The sequence below is a fragment of the Xenopus laevis genome, chromosome 1L (assembly GCF_017654675.1).
Source record: "Xenopus laevis strain J_2021 chromosome 1L, Xenopus_laevis_v10.1, whole genome shotgun sequence".
Lineage (NCBI taxonomy): Eukaryota > Metazoa > Chordata > Amphibia > Anura > Pipidae > Xenopus > Xenopus laevis.
The window spans coordinates 66,338,917-66,359,187 of NC_054371.1; positions in this window are offsets into that span (position 1 = coordinate 66,338,917).

Genomic DNA, 20,271 nt, shown 5'->3' on the forward strand with positions numbered 1-20,271 from the left:
TTTTAGGAAAATGAACGATTGCTCCTTCCTTCCTCTTTCTGCACAAACTCTGCAATTGGCTTATAGGAGCTATTATTCAGTGCTAGTTGCTAATGGGCGATGGATACAATTTTCTATAGGGCTTTTAAAAATGGACAGATGGCAAGTGGCCCACAATCAAAAGCTCCGGTGTGCAAAAAAATGATTTGCCACATTGAGTATTATTTCATTATTGTTACAATGACAGAGAACAATTTATTATGTGGTCATAAAAAGGGCTAAATCGTCATCATCATTTATCATCATCATTTATTTATATAGCGCCGACTAGATACGCAGTGCTTTACCTTAGTTTTAATAAACAGGGAATAAATGGTGGAGAACAAACAAGGCCAAATGCAAAACAAGATCTCCAGGCGGTTTTCATGAAATTGTTTTGGTACTTCGATATGCAAGTGGACTTTTTATGATGTTTTTATATACTGTGTACATTGTTTGCATAATTATTGAATTATGAAAAGTGAAACGCATATATCTATCTAGCTAGGTGGAGATATTTCCACTGTTACTTGCCTCCTGGGGAAGAGCATGCTGTGCATTTAACATGAATAAGAATGAGTAATTAGTCATATGATTGCACATTTATATACTCAGTCAGTTCCTTTTTCCTAGTTTTTAATTAAATCACTTTATGAACATACACTTGGAGAACTATGGCCTTTGTTACAGAGTTGACAGTGAATTCAAGTGACTGGAAAACTCAGCAAAGTTTAACATAGACCATTTAAAATGCTACATTATGGTCTGTCCCTGTACTCAGTTCTTCATAAAAAAATATTTATTTACTTAACAATACCTGTATTATAAATTGTACTGTATATTAAAAATCCTTTGATATTCTTCCTGTACTACCTACCTTTATAGATGTAACACATACAGTATAGGGATACAGTTCACATTTTTAAACTATAATTTATTTTAGGATATAGGGGCAGTATGGAGTTTTGATCTTTGACACAATAAACATGAGGGACTTGCTCTCTATTGCAACTGTCTGAAGTACTGGTACCTTGTGTTTTCTGTATTACTTAGGGGAGTGCCATCTCTCTAGAGGATCGCAGGTCACAGGCTACAGTTATCCTAGAGGCCTGTATATCTTCATGTTTCTAATGGAAGTGACCATATTGTGTGGGCATAATAGGAAGCTTACATTGCAGACGGCCACTGCTACAAGGATTGATGTGAAAATAGAAGAATCTCTTGAAAGCACTGTGTAACATGTTAAAGGTTGTTGACATTGCAGTGGGGTTGTATATTTACCCCCACAGCTTTTGTAGTTGTTTTACTTGAGGGGCTCATATGAACAAAAGCTGTAGACAGGATTTACAGCACACAACACAGTGACCACCTGGTGGTGGTGATGCCCATACTGAGCACCATTGGGTGCAAGTCTAATGCGTCAAAGCCATATTAAAATACAATTTTTTGTATTACATGAATGGACATGCTTAAGGACCTGTCATTTTATGCTCTGGAGTCAGAAACGGAACTAGGGCTGGGAATATGCGCCGCAAAGCGGCGCGCGGACTGCTGGGGGGCCCTGAGGGGGTGCGGGCCCTGACCCGCTCGCACCCCCTGCTCCCCCGGTAGTTCCGCCCCTGTCTGGAGTACAGATTCGTTGCCCCCAATTAATGAATAGGAACATGTAGAGGAGTGATGGGTGAATTTATTCGAAACCGCCGCGAAAATTCGCCACCGTAAAAAAAAATGGACGCCGGCATCAAAAATGAGACACCAGCACCGTTTCGCAAATTATACGATGTTTTTTTGACGAAGCAAAACACCCCAAATTCGCCCATCACTAATGTCGAGTCTGTCGACCAAGATTCGATTTTGTTTAATTTCCTATCCAAATTCACTTCCCAGGTTCTTTCTAATATTTTATTTACTCAGTTAAGCTATTGTGACTTTTTTTTACCTGCTTACCATAAAAATACATTGTAATGCTATCATCTATTCATATGTATGTGGTAAGTGAGCAGGCTCTTTATGCTGATTAAATGCGGCCTTAATGGATACTACAAGTTTTGTATGCAGTCTATACTGTATTATGGGAATGGCAGAAAATATTGTAGGTACATGATTCATTTTTAAATAAAATTATCAGTATCCCACAACCACCACCAGTCCAAATAGTTTATAGAGCAAAGTAACATGGAAGGAAATATTCATGCATGTCATAATATATAAATGTATTATCAGGAGGCACATTTATTTTAATATATATAATATTATTTTAATATATATTTATATATATATATATATATATATATATATATATATATATATATATATATATATATATATATATATATATATTGTATATTTACCACTTGCTCATGGAAAGAAAGGGATGTCTTTAGTGATTAAACCCCTGACATCAAACAGATTTAAGTACAGATTATTTTGCCATATTTAATGAACTGTGCTAAGATGCTCCCACAGGGCTTGCAAAGTGCCTTACAACTGATTTTGATTAGCTTCTCATTAATATGCATGTGTTTTTCATATGCTTTAAATTTCTTGCCTAATTCATGAAGTGTTTGATATTCTGAGATTACAATTTTTAATGACAATAAAGCTTATTTCATTAGCAAATACAAAAAATCTGAAGTGAGTGGGTGCTTCTCGTAAACTTGATCATACTGCTATATAAATGTGAAAAAATGCATACATGGATACTTGACAAACTTAGATGCCTGTGAGATATCTGAAAATCTTGCTGCTTGGAATATATTTCTTTTAAAACTCAACATTTTTCCTGTAATCACTCCACTCTAGAATGTAATTCAAGTAATGGAATTACATAGTCATTTACGTTGAAGAAATAGAGTATACATTGAAATCAGCACTTGGGTAGAATATTTTCATAATTCCAGCTCAATTATTAACAAAGTGCATCTGAAACATGCACATGCTTACCACATTTTTCTCAAAACATTTTTTTCAAACATGTTTATTCTCTGTACTGCCACAGCCCATATTCCACTTGTAGTGCAACTGCTAATGATGTCCTATGCAACATATATCTAACGAATGGCAAAAATACATGCATGGTGCATCTTAGGGCTAACATGTTTCATCACTTGTAATATATTTTTATGGCCCTTTCAAGAGATGATAGATTGCCTTTAATAGGGAAAGCTAACCACAAATAAGATTTTCTAAACTGAGAAATAAAAAAAGATATTGCCAAAATTATTTAGACAAAATCAATGTGAAGAAGTTTCTGTGCCAGCCTTTAATGGATTGTTGAAAAGCTGTTTACATTCCACTACAGGAATATGGTTGAAAGATAAAAATGATGTAGGCCTGTAACTCTTAAACCTTTATTAGAGAGCATATTTAAAGTTTTGCTGAGAGATCATATATAGGAGTATCATATGAAGGAGTGTCAATCAAGTAAAGCTACGTAACTTTATGATGAAGAAAATAGAAGTTTGTGTTGCTATTTAACTACATAAGTTCAAAAAATTCAGTAACAATTCACCAATAGTTTTAACTGCAATGTAAAGTATAATGATTTTTGGCCATAGGTCAAGAATACAAAAGGATGATGACTTTTAAAATGGGTTGTTTAAAAAAGGTTGAATGTTAAAGTTTTTTATACCTCAAATGGACTCAAATGAACTCACAGCTCAAATGGTATCTTATTTAAGACAAAACTAGAATGGAAAAATCTTGATGCTGCGAGTTGGAGTTGCAAAACACGAAGACTCAGATGAATCAAGTTTTTGGCAAAAAAAACCTCTCAAATCCTTAGAGTTGTTAAGGGACCTCTGCTATTGACTCCTACATGACTTTGACAAGTTTTAGATGGTGTATTTTTGGATTTGAGCTATATCCATGGTTTGGGTATAATAAATCTCAAAATATTTTAGTTATTTTCAAAAATTTTCCTTTAAAACACATCTCGAACCTTAACAAATCTGCCCATGAATCTATAGCTTGAGATACAAAGGACAGATATATTTTGTTGTACAGAATTGGAGTTTATGGTTTAAATAATGTTGATTTTAAAGAATTTAGGGTGTGTTAAGATGGAATCCTTAAACAGGGTGTCTTTAGGAAGCATTTAAATGTTTGGAGGGAAGTCAAATCTGTAATGAAAAAAAATTCAGGAGACAGACAGAAGCTCAAAATAAATCATTATACAAAACAGAATTACATATAATAGGAGCAGAGAGGGGACTCCATTCCTAGATAAGACGTTAGCAATATCAGGATTTTTTCCTAGGGCACCAGTAGAAACGCATTTGGTATGTTTAATATGTAAATCAAGATTCTGTATGGGATTATTGTGGCATAGCCACAGAGAATCAGGTTGCTTCCCCCACACAATTGTATAAAATCGTTATGTGCAGTTGTGCTTTTCATCTTGGTCTCAAGTGAGACTATATATTTGTGTGATCTCTTATCTGCTCTTTTTGGTAATAAATCAGAAAGTCTGCTTCTGCCGTCCCTATATCAGTAACAAGTGCAAAAATATGGCATTCACCAAGTATGGTCTTCGATTCTTAGCTAGTGATCAGTTCTGATACAAATAATTAGCAAACATTGAATTAGGACAGTGCTCAGGAAATGTGGTGCTGTTTTAGCACTTTGCATCCTGTCCTTTAAAATATTGGGACAGGTCTCTGCGCACCATATATGCATGTATTAATGAGGGGAGGTGGAGGGAGGCACTTAAGCTTTGTGCCCCTAAGTGCTATTGCACTTGCATCTGGGGTCTCCTTAGTGCCTTGTATTTGATGATTACGAAGATAACACAAATCCATGTTAAAGGCAAAACTATCTTATATTTCATGTTTCCTGCTTTTTGCCATCCACTATAAGAAATTGAAAAATTATCAATTATCTATAAAGTATAGCAAAAATTGTTACAGCTCATTAGTCCTAACAGCTCTATATTACTTTCACTAAGATACAACTTTGCATTATTTTTGGAGTGTGGGAGAAACTGGAGCATTCTGCAATAGTCCACAAATACATGAAGGGACATATATATTTGAAGTCACTGCACTAGACAGACGCAAACTAGGGATCCTATTTGCCCAAGGCAGCAAGTCTAAACACTATGGGGCAGATTTACTAAAGGGCGAATTGTCGCCAGTGACTGATTCGCACCTATCGCTACACTTCGCCAGGAGCAAATGCACTCAGATTATGCTATGCTAGAGTTTTGTCATGGGAGCTGAATGCTGGAGACTTTCCGCTAGTGTTACTTCGACAATGCGAGCATTTGATAGTGAAGATGCGCTAGCATTCAATTCTGCCAAGCGAAACCTCACTAGGGATCGTGCTCTCAGGTAAATTTGCATAGGGTGGGAAATTTAAAGTTGTATGGACGTCTTTATGTTAAATGTTGGTGCATATACTTACAAATTACACTTTTAAAAACACATGTCCAGGGAACCTTAATTATTCTAATAACCTACACATGTGCCCAATGTTAAAATAATGTTCCATATATTTGCAAATATATGGGGAAAACCGGTTACCCCAAAAAAGTTTGGTCTTTTGCAGGCAATTAGGCTGAAAAAAGGAAAAGACGCCAGTGTTTTTTGGACTTTCATGCATTTTCAGTTCACAGAATATAATGTAAGTGACAGATGATTGAGGAAGATCTAGCAACTCTAATGCACTTCACCTGGTCTGAGGTGGCAAAGGCAACTCTGGTGAAAGAGGTAACGTTCAGTAAAATCTGCATTTTAGTGAATTTGCGGAATAGTGTCCGTTTGCCAGAGCAAAAAGTCACCTGGCGAAAGAGTGCAAATGACCACTAGCACCAGTCTCTTTCACTAACGAATTGGCGTTAGTAAATTGGCGATGCCCGTGCAGGTGGCATGTGGAGTTAGCCACTTCACCCTTTAGTAAATCTGCCCCTTTGACTCTGCCAATCAAAGAGGGTAATCAAATGCTCCACCTCATGTCTTGTGTAAGCTTATTCCCAATAACAATAATTAGCTTTAATTTTCTTTAATTTTTAGTTAGATTCTTTATACAGTTATCTGATCTACCCATGCTTTAATTACTCATTTACTAAGTTATTATTAGCTATCAAAGCAACAGATATAGCTAAAACTCCCGACTTTCTCATTTAAAATCAAGCTATTACTGTGGTTACCGTTTAATATGGCTTGTTTGTCTTCGTGTAATGTGTTATTTTGCATTGCTTTCATGGAATTACTTATTATAAAATCAACCTCCAATAATATACACCTGAAAACCGTTTGTGTAAATAGCCTGGAAATGTTTTTCATTTATATTCAACTTTAACATTGTTATGTGATAGAGAAATAATATTCGATTTTTGTTTTCATTTAAGATTTCATAACATGTTTATAAAATTACTTTTTGCTTTTAAAGCAGATTGTAAAAAAGTCTATACTGCAATTTTTGTAATTGAACCATACACTGTAAAACTTGGCTAAAGATTAAAGTTAAAGTATTTTTGATGCACTTTTACTACATTAAGTACAAAAAAAGTACAACAAGAGTACAACTAGATTCTTTATTGTAATATTTAATCCTTCTACCTTAATTTTTCCTGCTTGTGCTTTCCTGTGCCCTCAGACCAATAACTATCACATGTATGGATTTGATTCTGGTTTACTGTTCCTAGACCCTTGCCTGTCCTTGATCATTTCTGTTTGCTGCCTGAACCGACCATTACCTGTTTACCTTTGCCTGTTTACTGACTACTCTTCCGAATCTTGATTCTGTATTGTGCTGTCTGACTGGCTATTGACTCATGGCTGTTTCCTCGACTCTGCTTTGCTCTAACCATATTACTCTGATACATTCTGGTTCCCTTGCCTGCCCAGTACTCTCACCTTGGTTCTCTCACTTGGCGGCATCCGAGTAGTGAAGGACTCCTCTAGACAGTAAAGTCTAATTAGTTTTGCCTTCAGTAAAGATTAATATCCTAAATATCCTATAATTTCTTAGTTTGGATAAAGTGCAAGGTAAAATTTTGAATTATTTGACTAAAATGGAATCTATGGGAAATGGCCTTTCTGTAACTTACAGCTTTCTAGATAACAGGTTTCTGAAAAACGGATCCCATACCTGTATTTCTAATTTCTCAAACGCTCTCTTTCCTCTTTCTTATCACCATCTTTTGATGTTTTGCTCTCTCCCATTCCACAACCACCCAAAGCCTCAAAGCCATAGTTTAGATTAAACTAGTATCACTAAGGACTATGGCCCATGTTGTAAATTGGAAAATTTTGGCATCCATGAGACCCTAATACCCCTAAGGATATTTAATTAGTTTTCAACAAATTTTCAGTTATAGAGTCCAAGGCTTTGACATGTCTTCTGGGCTTCCTAATTCTTAATAACATGTGTTAGATTTTCTTATTAAAGAATTACAGTTATGGAATGATGATTACAAAGGTTCAAATGGAGCAAGTTTTGTGGGTATGCAGTTAGATATAATCCCATGCCTCTAGAGGTCCATATTTGGCAGATAAGGCTATGTTTGGTGGGAGCTCCCAAAGCAGGCAATGACTTCATGGTGCCTAGAGTGTGATCAAGGAAAGTTAGCAATGAGCCTTGACATAAAATACTATAAAATATAGACAATGAAATAAACAATAATAATGCATTGTGCTTATAGTATAATATAATAAAAGTGCGCTGTAAACATACAGTATACAGTATACTGTATGGTAAAATGTAAAATTAGAAGGCCATGAGCATTGACATAAAATAAAATGTAAACACTAAATAAGCAATAATAGTGCATTGCACTTACAATATATAATGTACAATATATTGTAAGTGCAAAGTGCATATTGTTTAACAACACAAATGACCAGAAAGTAGTGATGGGCAAATTTATTCGCCAGGCGCGATTCGCTGCTGGCGAATAAATTCATGAAACGGCCGCAAAAATTCGCAGGTGAAAATTCACCAGCGTCAAAAAAAAATTGTCGCCAAAAAAACAGACCCCGGCGTCAAAAACAAGACACCGGCGCCATTTCGTGAATTCGCCCATCACTACCTATATCCCGTCAGCAGCAATACTAAGGGATTGCTGGTGGACTTCAGTAGGAGTAGTAGAGGTCCTACTCTCCCCTCTTTATCAGTGGGGCTGCAGTAGAGTAGGTGACAGTTTTAAATACCTTGGGTCCAAATCTCTGAGGACCTTAAATGATCTGAACATATTCAAGGCTATTCTGAAAAGGCTAGGCAGTATCTCCATCATCCGAGCAATTGCAGACATTTGTAGTTTTCAAGATTTAGGAATAGTAGTGGTCAGGATTGTAAAAATCTATATAGAGTGATACCTGTAGCAATGCTGCACCAGGATCTGGCTACCATTTCTAGAAGGCATTAGGAGATGCAGGGTCACAGCAACTAGAAGTATCAAGGATAAAACTCATCCATGTAACTATTTGTTTGTTTTTTTTAAATCAGGGAAATGTTCTAGGAGTCTTAAAATAAAAACAGAGAGGCTCAGGAGAATTTTCTATCCTGAGACTATAAAACTTCGTAACCATGTTATGCCACCACAGGTTTTTAAATCATAATAACTTTGAATGATAAATCCATGTATACTTTGTCTGTTACTTACTGGTAGTGATGGGCCAATTTGCGAAATTTGCGAAACGGCGCCGGCGTCTGTTTTTGACGCCGGCGTCCGTTTTTTTGACGCAGGCATCCATTTTTGATGCCGGCGTCTGTTTTTTTTTTCATCAGCGAATTTTCGCGGCTGTTTCGTGAATTTATTTGCCGGCGGCGAATCAGCCAAATTCACCCATCACTAGATATAGGGATAAAAGGAGGTACATTTGGATGTACTTACCGCATGTATATTTGTCACTATGAGGAATTTCAGTTTATAGAACTACAGTACATGGCAAGTGATGTCTAATGGATGTGCTATAGTACCTGTTTTTTTTGGACTATTAGGATTGATTAAGGAGCCGCTACATATTTTCATGTACTAACTGTCAGCTTTAAAAGGGCCCATGATATATATATATATATATATATATATATATATATATATATATATATATATATATATATATATATATATATATATATATAATGATTTATTTAACAAAATGTACTTTAAAATATTTATTCACAGTTGAACTTTTTGACCATACAAAGAATAAATATCAAAACCTGCACTTTTACTTTTTGTCTAAGAATGAAGGTGTTATTTCATTGCACTGTGACTGAGAGTCATTTATATTTAAGTACATTTGTAATATTTTTATAGAGCAAATGGGAAAACATTTAGTAACCATGAAATTAAATATCACCATTTTACACATTTAATATATTTAGTCTAAAATACCCAGAGATGTGACTTATGCACAGTCTGCAAAATTTATACAGCGAACAGACATAACTAATTTAAAATTATTCCAGAATTATAGAAGGAGCTACAGATTAGGTCATTGTGGAATTATAGTTCACTTGCTTGATGATTTTTAGAAAATTGCCTGGCAGTAGAGTAAAAAGAACTAGGGCAAGTTAGTGAATGGAAGCTAATTAAACTAATAATTACTGTACTTCTTGTTGTGCACCCAGATAATGTGTGCCTGATAATTTAAATGATTTCTTGAAGAAGCTTACAAAATAATGAAAAAATGAACTTTGTAAGAGAGTTTCTCTTTTAGTGTGTATTAGGTTGGCCTCAGAAATAGGACACTGGGGCATAACATTTGGAAGCAGTAGTTTCCAAAGCAAATTGACTGATAGATGAGTGCTAGATGACAGACTGATCGACAGATTAAAATTAAAAAAAAAAACTGTGTGCATACCTAGGAAAGGCAAGATTAAATTAAACTGACAATATCTGGGATATGTCAGTTGGTTATTTGTCAGCTCTTTAACCTGGTCAATATAATTTAGAGAGCTATTATATAAGCACAGCAACTGAAACATTATACAACATTTCATTTAATTAATTGGCAGCAATTTAATTAATTGGTAGTAACTGAGTAAAACACATCCATTAAATGAACTTTCAACCAAGTAAATTCAACTAACTTCTGAAAGCACAAAATCTACCTAAAGATAAATGCTATTTGGTTAAAAAAACAACTTTTTTTTACTTCAAAAGGGAAATTAGACCAGTCCTTGTACCACCATTATACTAAAAGGAAAAAATCAGTGCACCTGTACCTTTTTTCACCTTCTTAAAAGGCATGTTAATTTTTCTTGAAATGATCAAATGTATCTACCAGTACAACAACTTCAACTTCTCATGGTAAAAATTAAGTTCAGAGTCTTATCATAGCCATAGAGTTTGAATCTTTCTGGCACTTAAGCATCTCATCTCTGAGCTTTGTTTTGCCCCAATCAGTAATATTGGAGGTATTTTCTGAGCAAATGGATCTATGTTGTGTTCTTATTAGAGGAGAAAGAAAGTTACTGAAACAGTTTATTGCCAATAGATTAGCCACAATAGTACCAGCTACAACACTATACTTATTCTGCAGAATGCATTTCCATACCTGAGTAACAGCTCTAGAAACTCTCTCTGTTAGTTTAGGATATCGGCTGCCATAATAGCTTGGTGTGACATCCCTTCCTGCCTGAGTCTCTCCCTGCTCTGGGCTCAGATTACAGCAGGGAGGCGGGAAAAGGGAGGTGGGGAGGGAGAGAGGAGCAAACTAAGCATGCTCAAGCCCTAGCCCTAGAGGTTTAAGATGAAAAGAGGAAGTCTGATACAGAAGTCCATGTATACACAATAGAAGGAAAGAAATGTGGTGCTTATTTTGACAGAGGACTCCGAGCAACATTACTTTACGGGGCAAATTCACTAACCTGCGTAAATTCGCCAGCGACGGCTTTGCTCACATCGCAACACGTAGGGGCACATTTACTTAGGGTCGAATATCGAGGGTTAATTAACCCTCGATATTCAACTGTCGAAGTTAAATCCTTCGACTTCAAATTTCAAAGTCAAAGGATTTACTGCAATTCATTCGATCGAACAATCGAAGGAAAAATCGTTCGATCGAACGATTAAATCCTTCGAAGGATCTTAATCCATCGATCAAAGGATTTTCCTTCGATCAGAAATTGCATCGACCTTCCCCATAGGCTAACATTGATGCTCGGTTGGTTTTAGGTGGTGAAATAGGTAGTCAAAGTTTTTTTTAAAGAGACAGTACTTCGACTATCGAATAGTCGAATAGTCGAACGATTTTTAGTTTGATTCGATTCGAAGTCGAAGGTCAAAGTAGCCAATTAAATGGTCGAAGTAGCCAAAAAAAGTTCGTAATTCGAAGTATTTTTTCTTCTATTCCTTCACTCGAACTAAGTAAATGTGGCCCATAGATTCGCCAGGACAACACTAATTCACTAAAATCCAAAGTTGCGTCCAGGGTGTTGAAATTGTACTAGCATTACTGTGCCAAGTGAAGCGAAGTTATGCTAATGTTGGCTAATTTGCATACGGCGGGAAGTTAAAGTTGAATGGATGTTTATGTTGCAGCAAATACATTACACTACACAAGCCCAGGGAAACCTTAATAAAATGAAATCGAGTTGTTATAATGCCCTACACATGATCCCAGTGTATAGTTTATGTGCCATATGGTAGGAAATGTATGGGAGAGCCCGGGTACCCAAAAAATTTTTTTGCAGCCTATCACCCTGAAAAAACTAAAAGACGCCAGCGTTTTTTGGGATGTTTTCAACTAAAAATTGAAGAAGCCCTATAGATCCCATTGCACTTTGCGTGGTCTGAGCTGGCGAAGGCAAGTCTGGCGGAACAGGTAACGTTCAATAAAATGTGCATCTTAGTGAATTTGTGAAGTAACGCTCTTTCGCCAGTGCGAAGTAGCGCTAGAGTCTATAGCGCTAGAGTCTATCTCCTTTGCTAGCAAAGTTACACCATCGCCCATTAGTAAATCAGCGAAGTAAAGAAATGACGTCACGTTGGCGAATTTGCGCTAACATTAGTCACTTTGCCCTTTAGTAAATTTGCCCCTAAGGGTTTACTGGTGTATTTATATAGACCTTTCTGATAAAGCTTACTTAATTTTAGCCTTTCCTTCTCCTTTAAGCTTTTTGGTATTCCAGATATGTTCTTGCTGACCACGTGACATAAAAACTTATCCTCTCACACTTATTCTTAGCTATGTTGCATAGATAGAGAATAATTTAAAATAGAAAGGGTTTAATATGATTTTAAAGAACAGCATTGTTATGTTTTGGGTAGCCGAGGATGAGTAGGGTATAACAGTGCTTTATTAGCAGAGTCATGCAGGCATTACACAACAGTAACTTTCACTTTTAAGCTGTCAGGAAGTATGCACAGTATAAGTCTGAGCACAGTGACATCTACAGACCATCTGCACAAACACCACATATTCCTCCTATAGTAGGAAAGCATTTTGGAAAATGTACTAAACAACAACAATGCATTTTAAAGTAATAATATAAATTCTACACATCACATAGTCCTTGGTCCATGCAGGTAGTTTTCTGGTCCTCGCTGGTCGTCTCACTTCAAGAGGTGTAGTAAATTTAAATTGTCCTTGTTTCAGTATTCCTGGTTTCTTAATTCTGACTAAAGATCCAGGCTGAAAGTGTACTTCTCTAAGTATACAGTTGTGTGTGCTTCAACCACCTCATATAAGTTCCTTTCGGTCAGAGTGCAAAGCAGCGTACAGGCCCTTGCCATGGGCCAAATATACAGCAAAAGATAAAAACTGCAGTACCTCTTGTTTGCAAATTGTGAAAATTTATTACAATTGGTCAGTAACAGGCAACGTTTCGGGCCTGGTCTTGCCTTTTCTCAAGCCTGCCTGATAGTGTGGGATACAAACATTTATCCCCCACATTAGGGGAAGTGCACCATATCAAAGTGCACTTCTCTGGCACCATGTTTTCTGTCAGTATAAGCCTTGCATTTGGCTTGTTGACATTTCACAATGTCAGCAGTAGATGCTTTTGTAGGCACAGTATTTTTTGGAAGTTTGATGTCTGCAACATGTAACTTGGTGCGCATCTGTCTGCCATGTAATAATTCAGCTGGAGATGATTGGGTTGTTGCATGGCGCATTGCTCTGTAGTTATGTAGGAACTCTGTTGTAAATACTTTCCAAGTTTTCCCAGTAAGATTTGCTGTCTGTAGTGCTTCTTTCAGACTTCCGTTGAATCGCTCGATTTCTCCATTTGCTTGTGGGTAATACACTGAAGATTTCCTATGCACAATATTCCTCTCTCTCAGAAAGGATTCAGACTCATATGAGACAAACTGTGGTCCGTTGTCTTATATTAACTCCTTTGGATTACCTTCTCTGCTAAAGACTGTAGACAGAAATGTTATTACTGTAGCTGATGTTATATGAGAAACAAATGCAATTTCAGGCCATTTACTGTAATAGTCTATCAAGGTTATAGCAAATCTGCAGTCTATAGGAGCATCTGTAAAAGGACCGACAATATCAATAGCAAGTTTTCCCATGCTGAATCAGGGAATGGTACTGGTTTTACATCTGGTCTCAACTTAACTTTGTGTACAAAGTTCTTTGCACAACCCAGTGAAGTGTTGCTTTGTGGTGACATTTTAGACTAGCTGTGTGGCAGGCACTGGTGCTGTAGTAATGAGACCATCAACTAATTGTAGGTTTAATGCAGAAAAGAGATCCCTTCCAAGTATAGCAGTACCCTTATTCACAATGTAAAAGTCACATTTTGCAGTATTTGATTCAAATTGCACAGTCACTGGCAAGCAACCAAGCACAGGTATTGGATCCTTTAAGTAACTGACCAGTTTCAGGGCAGGTGCAACAAGCGGATCTTTTGCAAAGTATTTCAAGAAAATATCCTTTGGTAGTATAGAAACAGCTGAACCTGTATCAAACATCAGGTTAATGGAGTGCCCCGCCCTTGTCAGCAGAAGCAGTACTGACACTGACAGTGCATATAAACTTGTCTGGAATAAATGTACCAGCTTTATCCACACTTAATACTGTGACATTTGTAGTAGTGACTTCATGAACATCTTTAGCAGAACTATGGCAGATCTTAGCAAAATGTCCTACATGATTTGCAGTGTGTTGCGGCACCGTTTAGCTTTTGCAGGACATGTAACATGATTTGCAGTGTGTTGTGTTGAACCACAGGGAAAACAGTATTTTCTATTTGTATTTGCTGCACGGTTTTGCAGTGTAGGTGAATCCCTTTCCTTAGCACTGTATTTTGCCTGTGACTGTGCATTATTAGGCCACAGTGCTGAATTCACAATCTGTACATTCCCAGCAGTTCCCTGACTGAGAGTGACCTCAGCCACTGCTGTTTCAATTTGGCTAGCAACTGTAATAGCCTTTGCAAGGGTTAAATCCTGCTCTAGGAGCAGTATTTGGTCTCTTAGCATTTCATCTGTAAGGGCTCTTACTCACTGGCGTTCTGACCTGCGCTCCCCTGCGTTCCGTTTTTTGGCGTTCAGCCGCAGGGGAGCGCAGGAATAGACGCATGTCATTATTTCAAATGGGGCTGTACTCACTCAGGCGCGTGTAGGCGCCGAACGCAGGAAAAATGCAGCATGTTGTGTCTCAACCTGCGTTCAGCGCCTACACGCGCCTGAGTGAGTACAGCCCCATTTGAAATAATAACATGCATCTATTCCTGCGCTCCCCTGTGGCTGAATGCCAAAAAACGGAACGCAGGGGAGCGCAGGTCAGAACGCCAGTGAGTAAGAGCCTTTAGATTCCCAAACTCACAGGTAACAACCAGCTCTCTCAAAGCTGCTACACATTGTTCTGTGGATTTGCCATTACGCTGTCCACGTTGGCGGAATTAATATCTTTAAGCAACCACATTTACTCTTGGCACAAAAAAAGTTCTTTATAGCAGTAAGAGCAGTTTCATAAGTCTCATCGGGTAATGGTAATGTATAGAATATACGCTGTCCCTCTGCTCCCAGGCAGTGAATAAGTAAAGCACGCTTTCTAGCAGCAGAAATCTCCCCTTGGTCAGCAGCAATAATGTAATTTTCAAACATATGGATTCAAGCAGTAAAAGGTATGGTAGGCTCACCAGGGTTTGGAAGAAAAGCTGCAGGTTGCTGCAGAGGTAGAAGAGACATCCTGTCACCAATTGTTATGTCTTGGGTAGCCGAGGATGAGTAGGGTATAACAGTGCTTGATTAGCAGGCTCAAGAAGGCATTACACAACAGTAGCTTTCACTTTTAAACTGTCAGGATGTATGCACAGTGCTGTCAGGTCTGAGCACAGTGACATCTACAGGCCATCTGCACAAACACCACAAACATCAGGCCTCAACTGGCAAGTGGGCTGCCAAAGGGAGTCAATAAAAAGACACAAGGAAGCCACTGAAAATAACCAAAGCCACCAAAAGAACTGAAGCCGAAGCTTCCAAAAGGAACCGAAGCTAGAGCCACCGAAAAAAGCTGAAGCTGCTGAAAGGAGCTGAAGAAGACACATGAGAATGAAGAAGCTACTGTTAGCAAGAAGAAAGAAGACCCCTACCAAATTTAAAATGCAAGTTTCCACTGAACACCAATGGTTTATTTTATCTATTTTAATCCCTATCCATAACTTTTATGGGGGGGGACCCTGGACACCAATGTTTTTTTTTTTATAACTTATGGGGGGACCCTGGTAAACAACGTTGCACATTTAAATGTGGGTTGCTTTGATTTTTATTTTGCTAGGGCAGCTTTTAATCCCAGTCCAGCCCTGGACAACATTATTTGTTTATTGTCCCAATCTATACACTGAAGTGGGAAAATCTTCTTTCTGGAAGCTTAGTATTTTTTCTGAAGAATGTCAATCCACATTAATATATAAAGCAAAGTTTATAATTTTGATTTAAAGCTAGATCACTTTTATGGGAAATGAACCTATATTTAGTGGAAAATAAAATTTCTGAACTGACTACGTATTCCATGCCACTTTGTGAAGCAGATGTTTAAAAATATTACGAAAAATGCTTCTCCTGTTTTTTTTTTGTTTTTTTTAATGGAGTAAACTATGAAACAATTGGCTTCATTTCTTTTGAAAACAATGACATGTAAATTATACGGATTATAAAACTTCGATTTTAGTGGAGTTATTTTAAAACGACAAAGATATAAAATATTTCCTTCTGAAAAGAAAATGGAACGTTGATAAAAACTGCAGTATAATTACAAGCTTATTGTCACAGGGCCTTAACAATGAAAAATATTTTAGAGACAGATTTATTATGTTTTGCCTCTTTTTCTAAAATAAACAATATGTTCTTTTAATAGAAACTGTAAACACTGTGGAAAAATATAATGAGAGTTACAGGTTCATAAAGCTATTTTTTCAAGGATTCAAGCCACATTTTTTAATATGGTTGTAACTATGAAACACACATTTATTGGACTTTATCCTTTTACACAGAAAGCAAAGTTCTAAACATGGGACATACTTTTTCTGACATACCGTACTGTGCAAAATTGCTTCAATAAATAATTTGATTTTCTCTTTAAATAATAGGGTCTCATTTTGTGTTAAAGCTATTATTTACGTTTGTATGTTTTTTATGGCAGTTTTTCAGTTGATTTTTTCTGTAGCTTTATTTACTATGCTTCTTTGTTCCTTTACAAAAAAAGGACAATTTACCAATAGGGAAATGGCATAAACTACCATGTGTTTTGCCCTCAATGCATCTCGCTTTTGGCAGTAGGACCTGCCACTAGTGTAACTAATAACTGCCATGTAAAGGAAATGTACGAGGTCCCCCAAAGGCATCCACATGCACAATATAGATCATGTAAACAATTTACATTTGTATTATTAATGGCATGTCAGGCACTTACAGTATATAAATATAATTGTGGAGGGGAAGGTTAAGGCGAAACAGTTCCACAGGTGAGACAGAAGGCTCAGGTTGACAACAAAATGTTCAGGCTACTTCTTGTGGTTTAGTTTCACAGCAGACAAGTAAACAAAGCACGAGTTCCGTGTATAAAGGTGGTATAACAATAAATCAAAGTCTTACCAAATTGGAGTTTTCAAAGAACACAAAGTCCTCTCTTCAGTCACAAGACAGTCTTTCTCTGAAGTCCCAGTTGCAGAGATAGTTTGCTTTCAAAACACACACTTTTCTCACAGCTTCTCCAAGCTTACTGAAACCCCTCAGCACACCCAGGCTCCCCCTAAACTGTCCCACATGTGCTCAGATTGGCCAGAGTACTTTTGCAAAACCATGATCCAGGGTCCTAGCCTGCCTTACCTGGAGATTTATAGAAGCCACGTTGAGAGGATCAGTATAAAATGTATGTGATAGAATATCACTGTGTGGATATTGTGGATAGACACAACATTTTAAAATGTTTCTTTGATTAACAGGACAGGTAAAATGGAGAGAACTACCCTTCATATTTATATATTATTTTAAATAGGTATTGTCTGTTCATTACAGAATGGAAAAGTTTATTATTGGATTTTTGGATTGTTCTACCAAAGACTTTTTTTCTATGGATTATGGTGCTCATTAAAGGGCACACTACACCTTGTATTTTGAATTTGACTGGTCACTATTGTGAAACTGGACTCCCTTCATGCAACAAGGAATCCAATTGAAATTGATTGGACTAATAAGGCAATTGGATAATTGGTGGGAGGTGGAACACTGTGTGGCACTGTGGTTATAAGATGTTCATTGATTAGTTGCTTGTTACACTTGTGGTCCATGTGATCCAAAATATGTCATGCAATAAAAAGTTGCAGCATAGTTCTGCAGTTTTGTGGCTTCCTTCATACTTTTTGATTGACAAATGACCTGGTCTTTGGGGTGTGAGGTGAGCCCACTACACAATCAATACTAGGAATGTACTGAAAACGATGTGCATTTGATGTTATGCCAGTGCATTGCTTGCAGCAGATTTAAGTGAATGATTTTATCCATAGAGATTATACGTGATTCCATTATTTTTGTACTTTTAAACTTAAAATCTTTCTACTTACACATGTGCATTGAGGATGGCTGTTATATAAAGTACCAGTATAAAGTAGTTTTGCTAAACTTCACAAGACTAGTATTTGGCTTCGTTCAGAACAATCTTTAAAATATTGTGCCTGCAGTGATAGCTCTAGGAAGCGACCTTTAACTATCAATCAAAAGGGCTGATTCCCTTTTGGTGGAAAACTGTTTTCATAAAGGAAATGCTGAAAGTTATTTATGGTTTTAAAAATCTGGTAACATATACGCACAGTTGAAATTCCTAGCAGATAGATCTTGTTTGATTGATACATTTCAGTGTGTGTATAATCTATATTTTATTCCAAGATTATCATTTAACTCTACAGTGGGTGTGCAGTGTGCAATAAAAAACAACTAATTTTGGGGGGCATGGCTTGGCAAGGAGCTTGAGAGCTCCGGCGGCAATATCCCCCACCAACCTCATAAACTAAAGTAAGCGATGGGGAAAACCCACAGAATCCAAGTGGAGAAGGAGAAGACTCCGGGCAGTAAACTTCCAGTGGCCACAGGTGATCTAGTGCCGCTGTTTTTAAAGAAAAAAAATGACATTAAGTCAGTCAAGATGGCGCCCTCGCATGCTGTGAGGGTGGAAAATGGCGAATCGAACAGGGTGTAATCAAACACCTATAGTGAGACAGATGATGACACAACTCTGCACTCCTCCTATCCAAAAAGGACATGAAAGACATGCTTCAGAAGGTTACAGCCACAATGAAAAAGACCTCCAAGGGGATTTAATCTTCCTTTCTGCTAGAACAGATGAGGTTGAAACAAACCTCTCCAAATGCAAATCTAATTAAGGAAAAATATATAGGCATATTCAACAACAAGACACTATGATGCATGAGACCAGGAAAACAGAAGTCTGAGAAACAATATCAAAGTCAAAGGGATTCCTAAAGTGAGATGTCAGCAATCTCACATATGAGGACTGCAATATTAAGACCCAAGAAGACCTTTCTAGAACAACATTAATGAAAAGGAAAGTGCTGCAACCACTTACAGACCTCTTGAGTGAAAAATAGATCACTTATAGATGGAGATACCCGGTTACTCTCTCCGCTTCTAAAGATGGATTACAGCAGTTATTCACAACATTTTTGCAAAAAAATTCATCTTTCATCGATTGCACTACATTGCTGGTCACCTGGCCCTGCGAAAATCCCAGAATTATCCTTTGATACACTGGCTCCAGATATCTACACCTAAGAGACCTCCATGGTCATCTATATCACCAAGAGAAAGGATGAGAACCCCAAATAAATGAAAGATTCAATGTGTAAGGAATACAATTAGACATAGGGTCAATAAAGTCACATAGAGCAACAGTTCCAGGTAAAAAGTATGTTTGGATGCAGGTATAATAGGCAAGACATAGACAGTAGTACAGTAATTCAGATTGGTCATGCTCAACCTGCAATCCAACAGAAATGTATACTTCTGCACCCACTGACAGCCAACGGCCATAAGTTGGACAGTCTTTCTTTTTATAAATAATGATGGTCCATACGATTTATTTTATACTACTATTACTAACCAAGCAAATTCATCCCCAACTTATGGCACACAAATCCTGGAATTATAAAGGACAGACAGGAATTACAGTATCTTCTGTGGGAGAACAAACCATGATTGTCAAGGTAATTTAAGATAAAAGATAAGATACAACTATAACGGGAAAGATTTTCGTAATCTAAACAATTTTGTTGTAGTAGTTTATGCTTTTAAATGAATTGGTTGTCAAAAATCTGAGATGAAATACACTGGTTCTTTGACTCACTGGGTCACTGGTCATGGAAATAATTAGTGAATTAGTGAGACAATATTAAAGAGTAAAATAAGAGCTTGTCACAGACCACCAGAGTGAAATTCCGCTCCAGGCCCTGCCCCCAACCATGATTTTTCTGTGTCTTCTTCTGAGGAAGAAGTATGATTTGTATGTTTTTAAATGGTGGTGTAAGCAAAAGGTTCATATGTAAATTACTGTCATTGGGTGGTTAAGATTTTATTGAGGCTGACCATGGAGAGAGATTAAAATCTGTGTGACACATGAAAATTCTGGGTGAGTTGACATGCCTGGTATTTATTAAAAGGTAAACTCACGCTTTGACCCATTGACAAATAGGTCTTTAAAAAACTCCATTGAATAAAAGATAGGGCAGTGGTAGATTGTGGTGATCTCTAATTTCACCCGTTAACCCATAAAGTCAAATACAGCATAAAGACAAATACAGCTGCATGTATGGTCCTGCTAAAATGGACTCAAATAT